We start from the raw sequence: 13,839 nt of genomic DNA on the forward strand, positions 1-13,839 counted from the left end.
GGGCTACTTCTTATTCCCTATTATCTAACCAGCATCTAGCTCATTTGCTTGGCACATTATTGGTGCTCCCAAAATATTGGTTGAAGTAATGAATAAAAATAGATGCTTTGTGGGGAAATGAAGTAAATCAATTTGTAAACTAGAGCTTTAATGGGAAAAGTGTGTTGAGCAGTTACACAGGTGTATGGGATTCATTCATTCATTCATTCAGCAGTGATCAAGGCTTTTTTTTTTTTTTTGACAAGGAATCTTGGTCTGTTACCTAGGCTGGAGTGCAGCAGTAAAATCTGGGCTCACTGCAACCTCTGCCTACTGGGTTCAAGCAATTCTCCTGACTCAGCCTCCTGAGTAGCTGGGATCACAGGCACGCACCACCACATTTGGCTAATTTTTGTATTTTCAGTACAAAAAAATACAAAAATTTTCACCATGTTGGCCAGGATGGTCTTGAACTCCTGACCTCAGGTGATCCACCTGCCTCAGCCTCCCAAAGTGCTGGGATTATAGGCCTGAGCCACTGCACCCAGCTGTGGGTTTTTTTTTTTTTTTTGAGACAGAGTCTCTTACTCTGTCACCCAGGCTGGAGTGCAATGGCACAATCTCAGCTCACCACAATCTCCGCCTCCTGGTTCAAATGATTCTCCTGCCTCAGCCTCCCGAGTAGCTCGGATTACAGGCATGCACCACCATGCCTGGTTAATTTTGTTTTTTGTTGTTGTTTTTGGTTGTTGTTGTTGTTTTGAGACAGAGTCTCACTTTGTTGCCCAGGCCGGAGTACAGTAGCATGATCTTGGGTCACTGCAACCTCTGCATCCTGGGTTCAAACAATTCTCCTGCCTCGGCCTCCTGAGTGGCTGGTATTACATGCCACCACAGCCAGCTAATTTTTTCATGTTTTTAGTAGAGATGGGGTTTCACCATATTGGCTAGGCTGTTCTCGAACTCCTGACCTTGTGATCCGCCCACCTTGGCTTCCCAAAGTGCTAGAATTACAGGCGTGAGCCACCACACCTGGCCTAATTTTGTATTTTTAGTAGAGACGATATTTCTCCACGTTGGTCAGGCTGTTCTCGCACTCTGGATCTCAGGTGATCTGCCTGCCTTGGCCTCCCAAAGTGCTGGGATTACAGGTGTGACCCACCATGCCCAGCCAAAATTTTTCTTTTTTTGAAACAGGGTGTCACTCTGTCACCCAGACTGGAGTACAGTGGCACAACCATGGCTCACTGCAGCCTCAATCTCCTGGGGCTCAAGCAATCCTCCTGCCTCAACTTCATGAGTAGCTGGGATCAAAGGTGAATGCGACCCAAGAGGATATTTTTTCTTTTTTTAGTAGAGATGAGGGGGTTCTCATTTTGTTGTCCATGCTGATCTCAAACTCCTGGACACAAGTGATTCTGCCACCTCGACCTCCCAAAGTGTTGGGATTACAGGCGTGAGCCACCACACCTGGCCGCAAGTGAGGATCTTGACTTTATAAAACTTATATTTAAGCCATGCACGGTGGCTCAATCCTGTAATCCCAGCACTTTGGGAGGCCAAGGTGGGTGGATCACAAGGTCAAGAGATCGAAACCATCCTGGCCAATATGGTGAAGCCCCATCTCTACTAAAAATACAAAAAATTAGCTGGGTGTGGTGGCATGTGCCTGTAGTCCCAACTATTTGGGAGGCTGAGGCAGGAGAATTACTTGAACCTGGGAGGCGTAGGTTGCAGTAAGCCGAGATTGCACCATTCCACTCCAGCCTGGCAACAGAGCAAGACTCCGCCTCAAAAAAAATAAGAAAAAAAAAAAGAAAGAAAAAAGAGAAACTTAGAAACTTACATTGTAATGGAACAAATAAAGAATTAATGAATAAAAAATAAATAAATTCACATTGTGGTAAGCGCTGTGAAAGAAATCAACAAGGCAATTAAATAGAGTCATTTTAAGTAGGGTGTTATTTAAAATATTATTTGTAGGCTTTCCCAACCTCTGCACTATTGACATTCTGGGCTAGATAATTGTTTCTTGCAAGGGGCTGCCCTGTATTGCAGGATATTTAGTAACATCCCTGGCCTCTAACCACTACATACCAGTAACATACAATCCCTACAGTTGGGACTATCAAATATCTTTCTAGACATTGCCAAATCTCTGGGGGTCAAAATTGCCCCCACCTGAGAACTACTGTGTTAAAGGGATGCCTCTTTGAGTGAGTGACATGAGCTGAGACCTAAAAGACAAGACAAAATAAACCTGCAACGCTAGTGAAGTGTATTCCAAGCAGGAAAGCGGACAGTAGCACAAACAAAGCGACCACAGTGGCCGAAGATAATGAGTGAGGAGGGGAGTGATATATGATGTGATTGGAGAGGCAAGGGCACAATCACATAGTTGCTTGGAGTCATATAAGGAAGCTTAGACTTCATTTTAGAGCAATGGAGGCCATTAAAGTTGTGTGTGTGTATTGTTTTGTTTTGTTTTCAAGAAAGCCCAGGCTGGAGTGCAGTGGCACAATCTCAGCTCACTGCAACCTCTGCCTCCAGGATTCAAGCAATTCTCCTGCCTCAGCCTTCCAAGTAACTGGGGATTACAGGTGCATGCCATCAGACCTGGTTAATTTTTGTATTTTTCTGTAGAGACAGGGTTTCTTCATATTGGCCAGGCTGAACTTGAACGCCTGGCCTCAAGTGATCCGTCTGCCTCAGCCTCCCAAAGTGCTGGGATTACAGGCGTGAGCCATTGCTCCTAGCCAACAAGCTTAGTTTACTTAGCACAATGTCTTCAAGGTTCATCCACATTGCAGCATATATCAGAATTTCACTCCTTACTTGCATATGGGGGGCCTGAAGCGAGGAAGGAAAAGAATTTCATTATGTTTAAAGGCGGGATAATATTCTGTATATATATATACACCACATTTTGTTTATTCGTTTATCTGTTCATGGACATTTACATTTCCACCTTTTGGCTATTGTGCATAATACTGCTATGAGCATGGGTGTACAGATATCTCTTCAAGACCCTGCTTTCAATTCTTTTGGGTCCTAAAAGTATAATTGCTGGGCCATATGGTAATTTTCTGCCATACGATTTTCCATCGTCTCATATCATTCTACATTCCCACCAGTAATGCATGAGGGTTCCAATTTTTCTGTAACCTCACCAACATTTCTTGTTTTCTGTTTTTTAGTAATAGCCATACTGATGGGTGTGAAATGTTATCTCATCATCGTTTTTTGTTTTGTTTTGTTTTTTTGAGCCAGGGTTTCGCTCTGTCATCCGGGCTAGAGTGCAGTGGCATGATCAAGGTTCCCTGCAGCCTCAATCAACTGCCCGAGCTCACGGGATCATCCCATCTCAGCCTCCTGAGTAGCTGGGGCAGCAAGTGCACAACAGTATGCCCTGCTAATTTTTATACTTTTTGTAGAGACGGGGTTTTGTCACGTTGCCCAGGCTGGTCTCCAGCTCCTGGGCTCAAGCAATTCCCCCATCTCTGCCTTCCAAAGTGCTGCAAACACAGGCATGAGCCACCACACCTGGTCGACTTGTAGAGTTTTTCATATATTCAGAATATTAATTCATTATCCAATATATGATTTGCAAATATCCTATTTTGTGGATAAGATGGAAATTTTAATATTTAGTGTCTGCTTAAGCAAATGCTGTGAAACAACTTCACCCAAACAAGCTCTAGTCTTATTTCAGCTTGCTCCAGAGGTCTGGGTCAAGGTGACATTAAATAGTGGCTTAAAACATTCATGGCCAGGCACAGTGGCTCAGGCCTATAATCTCAGCACTTTGGGAGGCCGAGGCAGGTGGATTGCTTGAGTCTAGGAGTTCGAGACCAGTCTGGGCAACACAGCAAAACCTGTCTCCACTAAAAATACAAAAATTAGGCCTGGCACGGTGGCTCACGCCTGTAATCCTAGAACTTTGGGAGACCAAGGTGTGTGGATCACTTGACGTCAGGAGTTCAAAACCAGCCTGCCCAACATGGTGAAACCCTGTTTCTACTAAAAATACAAAAAAATTAGCCGGGCATGGTAGCGGGTGCCTGTAATCCCAGCTACTTGGGAGACTGAGGCGGAAGAATCACTTGAACCTGGAAGGTGGAGTTTGCAGTGAGCTAAGATCACGCTATTGCACTCCAGCCTGGGTGACAGAGTGAGACCTCATCTCAGAAAGAAAGAAAGAAAGAAATACAAGAATTAGCCGGGAGTGGTGGCGCAGGCCTGTAATCTCAGCTACTATGGAGGCTGTGGCATAAGAATTGCTTGAACTTGGGAGGTGGAGGTTGCAGTGAGCCGTGATTGTGCCACTGCACTCCAGCTTGGGAGACAGAGAGAGACTCTGTCTCAAAAAACAAACAAACAAACAAAACAGTACATATCCACTCCAGAGAACCCCCCTGAGAAGGTGGTTGTGTTTCAGATTTACCCCCTAGATATTTTATTTTCCTCCTTTAAGATCAAATAATCAAGGCAGAGGAAGCCATGAATGAGAGAGTCAAGGTAAGGCTGGAAATAAAAAACTGTCCTATTCTTACCACAGCTGCACTGGATTATTCTCTTATTTTCTAACTTAGTCTGTAAGTTTCTTGATGGCAGGTACAGCTATATAAATTTAAAATCAGTAGTGTATTCAGCACCTCGCACATCAACCTTTACATAGTAAATGTTCAATAAATTATAATAATAATTATTATTAATTTTTTGAGATGGAGTCTCAGTCTTGTTGCCCAGGCTGGCATGAAATGGCATGATCTCAGTTCACTGCAACCTCTGCCTCCCAGGTTCACGTGATTCTCCTGTCTCAGCCTCCTGAGTAGCTGGGATACGGGCACTTGTCACCATGTCCAGCTAATTTTTTTGTATTTTTAGGAGAAACAGGGTTTCACTATGTTGGCCAGGCTAGTCTCGAACTCCTGACCTTTGGCGATCCACCTGCCTCAGCCTCCCAAAGTGATGGGATTACAGGCAAGAGCCGTCTCGCCTGGCCTCAATAAATTATTGTTTATTGACATCAATTGATTAGCAATTCCTATAATTCTATAAGATTGTCATGAAGTGGTCTATATTGTCTCATACAAATAATAACAGATTGCATTCTTACTTGAATATTTGGTATCAAATAAATATTTGTATAAAGTTTTCTAAAATTATAATAATTTTTTTTTTTTTTAAGAGACAGGGTTTCACCTTGTTGGTCAGGCTGGTTTTGAACTCCTGACCTCAGGTGATCCACCCGACTCGGCCTCCCAAAGTGCTGGGATTACAGGTGTGAGCCATGGCGCCTGGCTTTTTTCCTTTTTTTGAGATAAGATCTCACTGTGTCGTCCAAGGCTGGAGTGCAGTGGCACAATCACGGTTCACTGCAGCCTCAACCTCCTGGGCCCAAGCAATCCTCCCACCTTAGCTTCCTATCTGGGAGTATCTGGGACTACAGCCATGTGCCACCACCCTGGCTAATTTTTTTGTAGAGATGGGATTTCACCATATTGCCCAGGCTGGTCTTGAACTCCTAGACTCAAGCCATCTGCCCACCTTGGCCTCCCAAAGTGCTGACATTATAGGCATGAGCCACCAAGCCCAGTCTAAAATGTATTTTTAAATTCAATAGACCTGAGGGCCAGGCTCAGTGGCTCACACCTATAATCCCAACACTTTGGGAAGTAGAGGCGGGCAGATCGATTGAGGTCAGGAGTTCGAGACCAGCCTGGCCAACATGTTAAGACCCCTTCTCTACCAAAAAAATACAAAAATTAGCCAGGTGTGTGTCATGTGCCTGTATCCCAGCTACTAGGGAGACTGAGGCACAAGAATCACTTGATCCCAGGAGGCAGAGGTTGTAGTGAGCCAAGGTTGCCCCTGCACTCCAACCTGGGCAACAGAGTGAAACTGTTTTTTCAAAAAAAAAAAAAAAAACTTTGTCAATGACTAGACCTGTGATAGACTGGGAGGGTTCAAAGGTGGACTAGGCAAATCCCTGCCCTCAAATAATTTGCAGTTTCATAGGAAAGTAGACAATAAGCAGCAACCAAGCCATGATAATGGAGTGCTGTAGTAAGGTAAGCACTGGATGCCATGGGGCAGAAAATAAGGAGCCCCTAACTCGGTTCGTAACTGGAAGAAAGGGAAGTTGGAAAGATTCCTGAGCTGCTTCTTAAAAATAAGTATGGGCCAGGTGCAGTGGCTCACTCCTGTAATCCCACACTTTGGGAGCCCAAGGCAAGCAGATCACCTGAGGTCAAGAGTTCAAGACCAGCCCAGCCAACAAGGTGAAACTTCGTCTACTAAAAACACAAAAATTAGTTAGGTATAGTGGTGGGCACCTGTAATTCCAGCTACTTGGGAGGCTGAGGCAGGAGAATCACTTGAACCCGGGAGGTGGAGGTTGCAGTGAGCTAAGATCGCGCCACTGCACTCCAGCCTGGGTGACAGAGTGAGACTCTGTCTCAAAAAAAAAAAAAAAAGTATGATCAGTTCTTATGAGTAGAGAAATGAACTCTCGAATTTATGGTCACTTGCTTTTCAACAAGAGAGCCAGATGAGTCAATGGGGAAAAGAAAAGTCTTTCCAACGAACAGTTCTAGGACAACCAGATATCCATATATAAAAGAATAAAATTGGACCCTTTCCCAGCACTGTCCACAAAAATTAACTCAAAATAGACCACAGACCTAACTGTAAAGCTGAAACAATAGAAAATCTTAGAGGAAAATATAGAAATTTGTCTTTGGGAACTTGAGTTAGTTAAAATCTTCTTAGATATGAACCTAAAAGCACAAAGCAGCAAAATAAAATAATTTTAGTGAATTTCATCAAAATTAAAAACTTTTGTTCTTCAGTGAAAGGCATCTAGAAAGTAGACACCTCTCAAAATAGGAGAAAATATTTTCAAGTCATATATCTTTTTTTTTTTTTTTTGATACAGAGTCTTACCCTGTCGCCCGGGCTGGAGTGCAGTGGTGCAATCTCAGCTCACTACAACCTCCACTTCCCGGTTCAAGTGATTATCATGCCTCAGCCTCCTAAGTAGCTGGAATTATAATCATGCACTACCACACCCAGCTAATTTTTGTATCTTTAGTAGAGATAGGGTTTCCTCATGTTAACCAGGCTGGTCTCGAACTCCTGGCCTCAGCTGATCAGCCTGCCTCGGGCTCCCAAAGTCCTGGGATTACAGGCGTGAGCCACTGCACCTGGCCATGCAAATCATATATCTTAAAAGGGATTTATATCTATAATATCTAAAGAATCTTACAACTCATAATAAAAAGACAACCTAATTAAAACATAATAAAGGGGCTGGGCAAGGTGGCTTACGCCTGTAATACCAGCATTTAGGGAGGCCAAGGTGGGTGGATCACGAGGTCAGGAGTTTGAGACTAGCCTGGCCAATATGGTAAAACCCTATCTCTTCTAAAAATACAAAAATTAGCCGAGCATGTTGATGCATGCCTGTAGTCTCAGCTACTTGGGAGGCTGAGGCAGAAGAATTGCTTGAACCCAGGAGGTGGAGGTTGCAGTGAGCCAAGATCATGCCACTGCACTCCAGCCTGGGCAACAGAGTGAGACTCTGTCTAAAAAAAAAAAAAAAAAAAACATAGTAAAGGGAAGGACAAAATAAAATCATCTTTGTCACAGATGACATGATTATATATATAGAAAACTGGAAATAAATGACAAAAAAAAAACCACTTGGAACTAATAAGCAATTATAGCAAGTGATTATAGTTGCAGGATGCAAGGTTAGTATACAAAAGTCAGCCAGGTGCAGTGGCACCAGCCTGTAGTCACAGCTACATGGGAGGCAGAGGCAGGAGGATCATTTGAGCCCAGGGGTTCAAGGCTGCAATAGGCCCCACGCAGTGGCTCATCTCTGTAATCCCAGCACTTTGGGAGGCTGAGGAGCACAGATCACTTGAGTCCAGGAGTTTGAGATCAACCTGAGCAATATGGTAAAACTCCATCTCTACGAAATATACAAAAATTAACTGGATATGGTGGCGTGCATGTGGTCCCAGTTTCTTGGGAGGCTGAAGCAGGAGAATTGCTTAAGCCTGGGAGGCGAAGGATGCAGTGAGCCGAGATTGCACCACTGCACTCCAGCCTGGGCAACAAGTGAGATACCATCTCAAAAAAAAAAAAAAAAAAAAAAGGCTACAGTACATCATGATCACACCTATGAATAGCCACTGCATTCCAGCCTGGGCAACATAGTGACATTGTCTCTGAAAAAATGCCAGTGGTTTTCCTATATATCAGTAATGGACACATGGAATTTGAATTTAAAAGCAAGCACAATTTCATTTACGTTAGACACCTCCAAAATGATTTTTTTTTTCTGACATGGAGTTTCGATCTTGTTGCCTAGGCTGGAGTGCATTGGCATGATTTCAGCTCACTGCAACCTCCACCTCCCAAGCTCAAGCAATTTTCCTGCCTCAGCCTCCCAAGTAGCTGGGATTACAGGCATGCACCTACCACACCCAGCTAATTTTGTATTTTTAGTAAAGATGGGGTTTCTCCATGTTGGTCAGGCTGGTCTCGAACTGCTGACCTCATGTGCTCCACCCGCCTTGGCCTCCCAAAGTGCTGGGATTACAGGCGTGAGCCACTGTACCCAGCCTGAAATTTTTTTTTACAAGAGCACAAATCTACTTTTATTTATTGACTTTTCATTAGTTTAAATCCTTGACGGGTACAGCGTGAGGGTACAGCATCACTCCAATTCTGTGTCCAATAGCCTTAGCAGGAAGATTGCTTCAGAATTTGGCACGAACCACACCACTATTTCTGTAGGCCCAAGTTACCTTTCCCCAGATTACTCTGGTTTTGTTTGGTTTGCCACCCGGAGTCATTATGTTATTCTTTGCCTTGTGTACATAAGCATATCTCTTGCCCAAATAGAATTCTGTTTCATCTTGAGTATAAACACCTTCAATTTTAAGAAAAGCTGTGTGCTCTCTTTGATTCTGGAGACCCTGCTTATAGCCAGCAAAAATGGCCTTGGACCACAGCCTTCCAGACATGTTTCCTTTCAGAAGTCTTGTTCCCAGCATGATCCAAGATAGCAGGAAAAGCCTAAATGAAAACATTTTGATATACATCTTTTATTTTTGAGACAGAGTCTTGCTCTGTCGCCCAGGCTGGAGTGCAGTGGTGTGATCTTAGCTCACTACAATCTTCAACTCCTGGGATCAAGTGATTCTCCTGCCTCAGCTACCCGAGTACCTGGGATTACAGGTGCCCGCCACCACACCTGGCTAATTTTTTTTGTTTGTTTATACTTTTAGTAGAGACAGGATTTTGCCATGTTGGTCAGGCTGGTCTCCAATGCCTAACCTCAAGCAATCCACCCGCCTTGGCCTCCCAAAGTGCTGGGACTACAGGCGTGAATCACCACACCCAGCCTGTATTTTTATATAAATCTAACAAAATATGTTCAAGATCTATGAGGAAACCAAAAACTCTAATTTTATAAAATCAGAGAAGAACCAAATAAATAGGAAGATATTCAATGATCATGGGTAGGAAAGCTCAATATTATCAAGACGTCAATTCTTCACAACTTGATCTATAGAACGCAACACAATCTCAATCAAAATTCCAGCAAATGGTCGTATGGATATCAACAAAGTAATTCTATAGCCAACACAATACCGAAGGAGAAGGCAAAGTCAGAAGACTGACAAAGTCAGAGGACTGATATTCCTTAACTTCAAGACTTACTATAAAGCTACAGTAATCAAGACAGTGTGGTATTGCTAAGAGAATAGACAAATAGATCAATGGAAAAGAATAGAGACCAGAAAAAGGCCTGGCAGAAAAGTAGAGGGGGAGGGTAATAGGATGGGGAGGGGAAGAGGATGGAGCATAGAGAAGGGTTGGGAGGGGAGGTGGAGGACAGGTAGAAGACTGAAAATGGATAGAGGGAAGATGCCTGGAATACAAACCAGGATGTGTTCTAGAGCAGCTATGGATAGGCTTGGAGAGCAAGCAGGACACCTTTTCCTTTGAGACTGGGGAGAAAGATGGGGACTGCTGGTAAGACAGAGATATTTGTTCAGAGGCAGGGCAAGAAGTTGAGGGAATCCCTGACTGATGTAACATGTTATTCATCCAGCAAACATTTGTTGGGCAACATTTACGTGTCAAGCCCTAAGGCTAGTGCTAGAGATTCAGAGATGACTAAGACAAGACTCTTGCTCTCTCAGAACTTAGAATCTGGCCAGGCGCGGTGGCTCATGCCTATAATCCCAGAACTTTGGGAGGCTGAGGCAGGCAGATCACTTGAGGTCAGGAGTACGAGACCCGCCTGGCCAACATGGTGAAATCTTGTCTCTACTAAATGTACAAAAAGGCTAGGCATGGTGGCTCATGCTTGTAATCCCAGCACTTTGGGAGGCCAAGGCAGCCGGATCACCTGAGATCATGAGTTCGAGACCAGCCTGACGAATATGGTGAAACCCCATCTCTACAAAAAAAAAAAAAAAAAAAAGTCAAAAAAATTAGTCAGGCATGTTGGTGTGTGTATGTAATTCCAACTACTCGGGAGGGCTAAGGCAGGAGAATCACTCGAACCTAGGAGGTGGAGGTTGCAATGAGCTGAGATTGTGCCACTGCATTCCAGCCTGGGCAACAGAGCAAAACTCTGTCAAAAAAAAAAAAAATTTAGAATGTAATGGTCTCTACTTTCTTTCCTTTTTTTTTGAGAGAAGATCTCACTCTGTCACCCGGGCTGAAGCGCAGTGGCGTGATCTGGGCTCACTGCAGTGATTCTAGTTGCAGGATACAAGATGTCCTGGAAAGGCTGGGTGCGGTGGCTCACGCCTGTAATCCCAGCACTTTGGGAGTCCAAGGCAGGCAGATCACGAGGTCAAGAGATCGAGACCATCCTGGCCAACATGGTGAAACCCCGTCTCTAAAAAAATAAATAAATAAAATAGAAATAAATAAAAAGACGTCCTGGGGTTCAAGCAATTCTCCCACCTCGGCCTCCAGGGTAGCTGGGACTATAAGCACCACCGCACCTGCCTATTTTTTGTATTTTCTGTGGAGATGGGGTCTCACTATGTTGGCCAGGCTGCTCTTGAGCAATCTTGCTGGACTCAAGCTATCTTCCTGCTGTGTCCTCCCAAACTGCTAAGACTACAGGCATGAGCCACCGTGCCCTGCCCTCTATTTTCTTTATGAGGTAAAAGATAAAATTTTTGCTGGAAAGAGGTATGTGGGAGGAGTAGGGGATTGTATAGAGTGGTGAATATTTAGAATATTTTTTCAGGAATGGAAAACCAAAAATGAATAGGAGAATGTAAGAATTGCTGCTTGCCGTGGAGAAAACAGATGAGAACAGATATGTTTATGGTAATATGAATCCAAAAAGTTATGTGATTTTTTTCCTACTAAAGTTCAGTAACCCAGATGAAGCAGCAGAGGAGATTGAGGGACAGATTCATCTGGGATTGGAGGTTTATGAGCCAGTTGCAATAGAAGGACAAGGAAGAGAATTGACAGTGCAGGCAAGAGAAGAATTGAGCCGATAAACTACTGGATGGGGCCTTGGGCTTTTTCAGGTGGCAAGGAGCAGAGATAGCCTTAGTTCAGGTTATCTCAAAGGCAGAGGTAGAAGGTAATGACATTCACGTGGACGGGAGGAAGCCCAGGAAACTTGCTCCACAGACAGGCATTGGGGAGAAAGGAAAAAATGCCTAGGACAGGATGCAATAGAAGTTCTAACATCCTCATGTCAGCTCGATCACCTGGCTACCTTCTACCCTCTCAGAAGTAAATGCCCATTTACTCCTTTTTCCAGGGATTCTCCCGTGTTCATAGGTCAGCTTCTTACTGTCTAGTCTCTCTCTCCTCCTCTGCACTTCTTACTACTTCTCCTATTCATATAATTTTTTTGTGTCTTGCATCCAAATTCCCCCAAAAGAAGGTTTGATTGGGTCAGTTAGGTTCATCCAATATGAACCACATTAAAGATTTCTGGCCTCCCCTTAGGTTTAGCCTATAAATGTTTATCTTATGCCACTTCATAGATTTCTGATCTAATCAGCCAATACCAGGGTAATGCAATGATGGTGCCGGAAAAAGGTCCCAACCCAGATCCCAAAACAGGGTTCTTGGATCTCATGCAGAAAGGAATTCAAGGGGAGTCACAGAGTCCAGCGAGGAGAGATAGTTTATTGAAAGCTACTCAATTACAGAGTAGGGCATCCTTAAAAAGCAACTGGAGGAAAGAGCACTGTCTTTGTTTCAAACTCTTCTTTATAAAGGTCTTATCTGTGGAAAAGCTAAGCTATGTTTACATGCGGGTAAGCTGACAGCATGACAAAAGTTATTACTTTGTTGATTTAAAGAAAGTTATCCTTGGCATTTTTGTGCGTAAGTACATCAAAGCATGACTATAATCATCTTAAAAGCATATATTGTTATGCGATATAGAGGCATCTGGACATTCTGCCATTGCAGGATTTTGTCCTTGCAGGCATTATTAAGCTGCTTTCTTAGCCGTAAACATCTTGTGACCATGGGTCACGACTGGTGAGGAATGTGCCTTGCTAGTTTTAAGATGGAGGTTATTTTAAAATGGTGTCACCCTGGCTCTCTGATATTCCTGTTTCCCTAACAATTATATAACATACAGCATGGCCACCCAGCCTACTTTTCTCAGAAAGGAATTGTGAGTAGAGCTTCATGGACCATGGAGCACTGCATCATAGAAAAGGAAAGAAGCAGGAGGGGGACTGATGGCCAGGTGTGGTGATGCATACCTGTAGTCTCAGCTACTCCAGAGGTGGAGGTGGGAGAATTGCTTATACCTGGGAGGTCGAGGCTGCAGTGAACCCTGATCATGCCACTGCACTTCAGCCTGGGTGATGGAGCAAGACTCTGTCTTAAAAAATGTGTGTGTATACATATATAGCTCCGTAATCTTAAAGAACTGGAGTATTAGGAGTGGGGAAATGAAAGAGCTAGAAGGAAGGAATGATGAGGAATTTCAGATTATTAGAAGGGTGAAGATAATGAGATGGTATAAGCCAAAAAATGTTGAGAACAGAATCTTAGGTGGTTCATCCACATGAATGAAGTACACAACCCAGCTCATTTTTTTTTTTTTTTTTGAGACGGAGTTTCGCTCTTGTTACCCAGGCTGGAGTGCAATGGCGCGATCTCGGCTCACCACAACCTCCGCCTCCTGGTTTCAGGCAATTCTCCTGCCTCAGCCTCCTGAGTAGCTGGGACTACAGGCATGCGCCACCATGCCCAGCTAATTTTTTGTATAAGTAGAGACGGGGTTTCACCATGTTGACCAGGATGGTCTCAATCTCTTGACCTCATGATCCACCTGCCTCGGCCTCCCAAAGTGCTGGGATTACAGGCGTGAGCCACCGCGCCCGGCCCTATTTTTTTGATTTTGTAGAGATGGGGTCTCCCTGTGTTGCCCAAGCTGATCTAACTCCTGGACTCAAGTGATTCTCCTGCCTTGGCCTCCCAAAGTGCTGGCACAGGTATGAGCTACCACACTTGGCCCTCTTTTTTTTTTAATTTTAATTTTTATTATTTTTTTTTTTGAGACGGAGTTTCGCTCTTGTTACCCAGGCTGGAGTGCAATGGCGCGATCTCGGCTCACCGCAACCTCCGCCTCCTGGGTTCAGGCAATTCTCCTGCCTCAGCCTCCTGAGTAGCTGGGATTACAGGCACGCGCCACCATGCTCAGCTAATTTTTTGTATTAGTAGAGACGGGGTTTCACCATGTTGACCAGGATGGTCTTGATCTCTTGACCTCGTGATCCACCCGCCTCGGCCTCCCAAAGTGCTGGGATTACAGGCTTGAGCCACCGT

The 13,839-nt window shown here is 44.1% G+C and overlaps 1 pseudogene; it reads right to left on the reverse strand.

The window, feature by feature from the left end:
• Positions 1-8,669: 8,669 nt before the first annotated feature.
• On the reverse strand, positions 8,670-9,020 carry LOC110568051 (large ribosomal subunit protein eL33-like; annotated as a pseudogene).
• Positions 9,021-13,839: the final 4,819 nt, after the last annotated feature.

The sequence above is a fragment of the Aotus nancymaae genome, unplaced genomic scaffold (assembly GCF_030222135.1).
Source record: "Aotus nancymaae isolate 86718 unplaced genomic scaffold, 86718_ANA_hifiasm-v0.15.2.pri h1tg000072l, whole genome shotgun sequence".
Lineage (NCBI taxonomy): Eukaryota > Metazoa > Chordata > Mammalia > Primates > Aotidae > Aotus > Aotus nancymaae.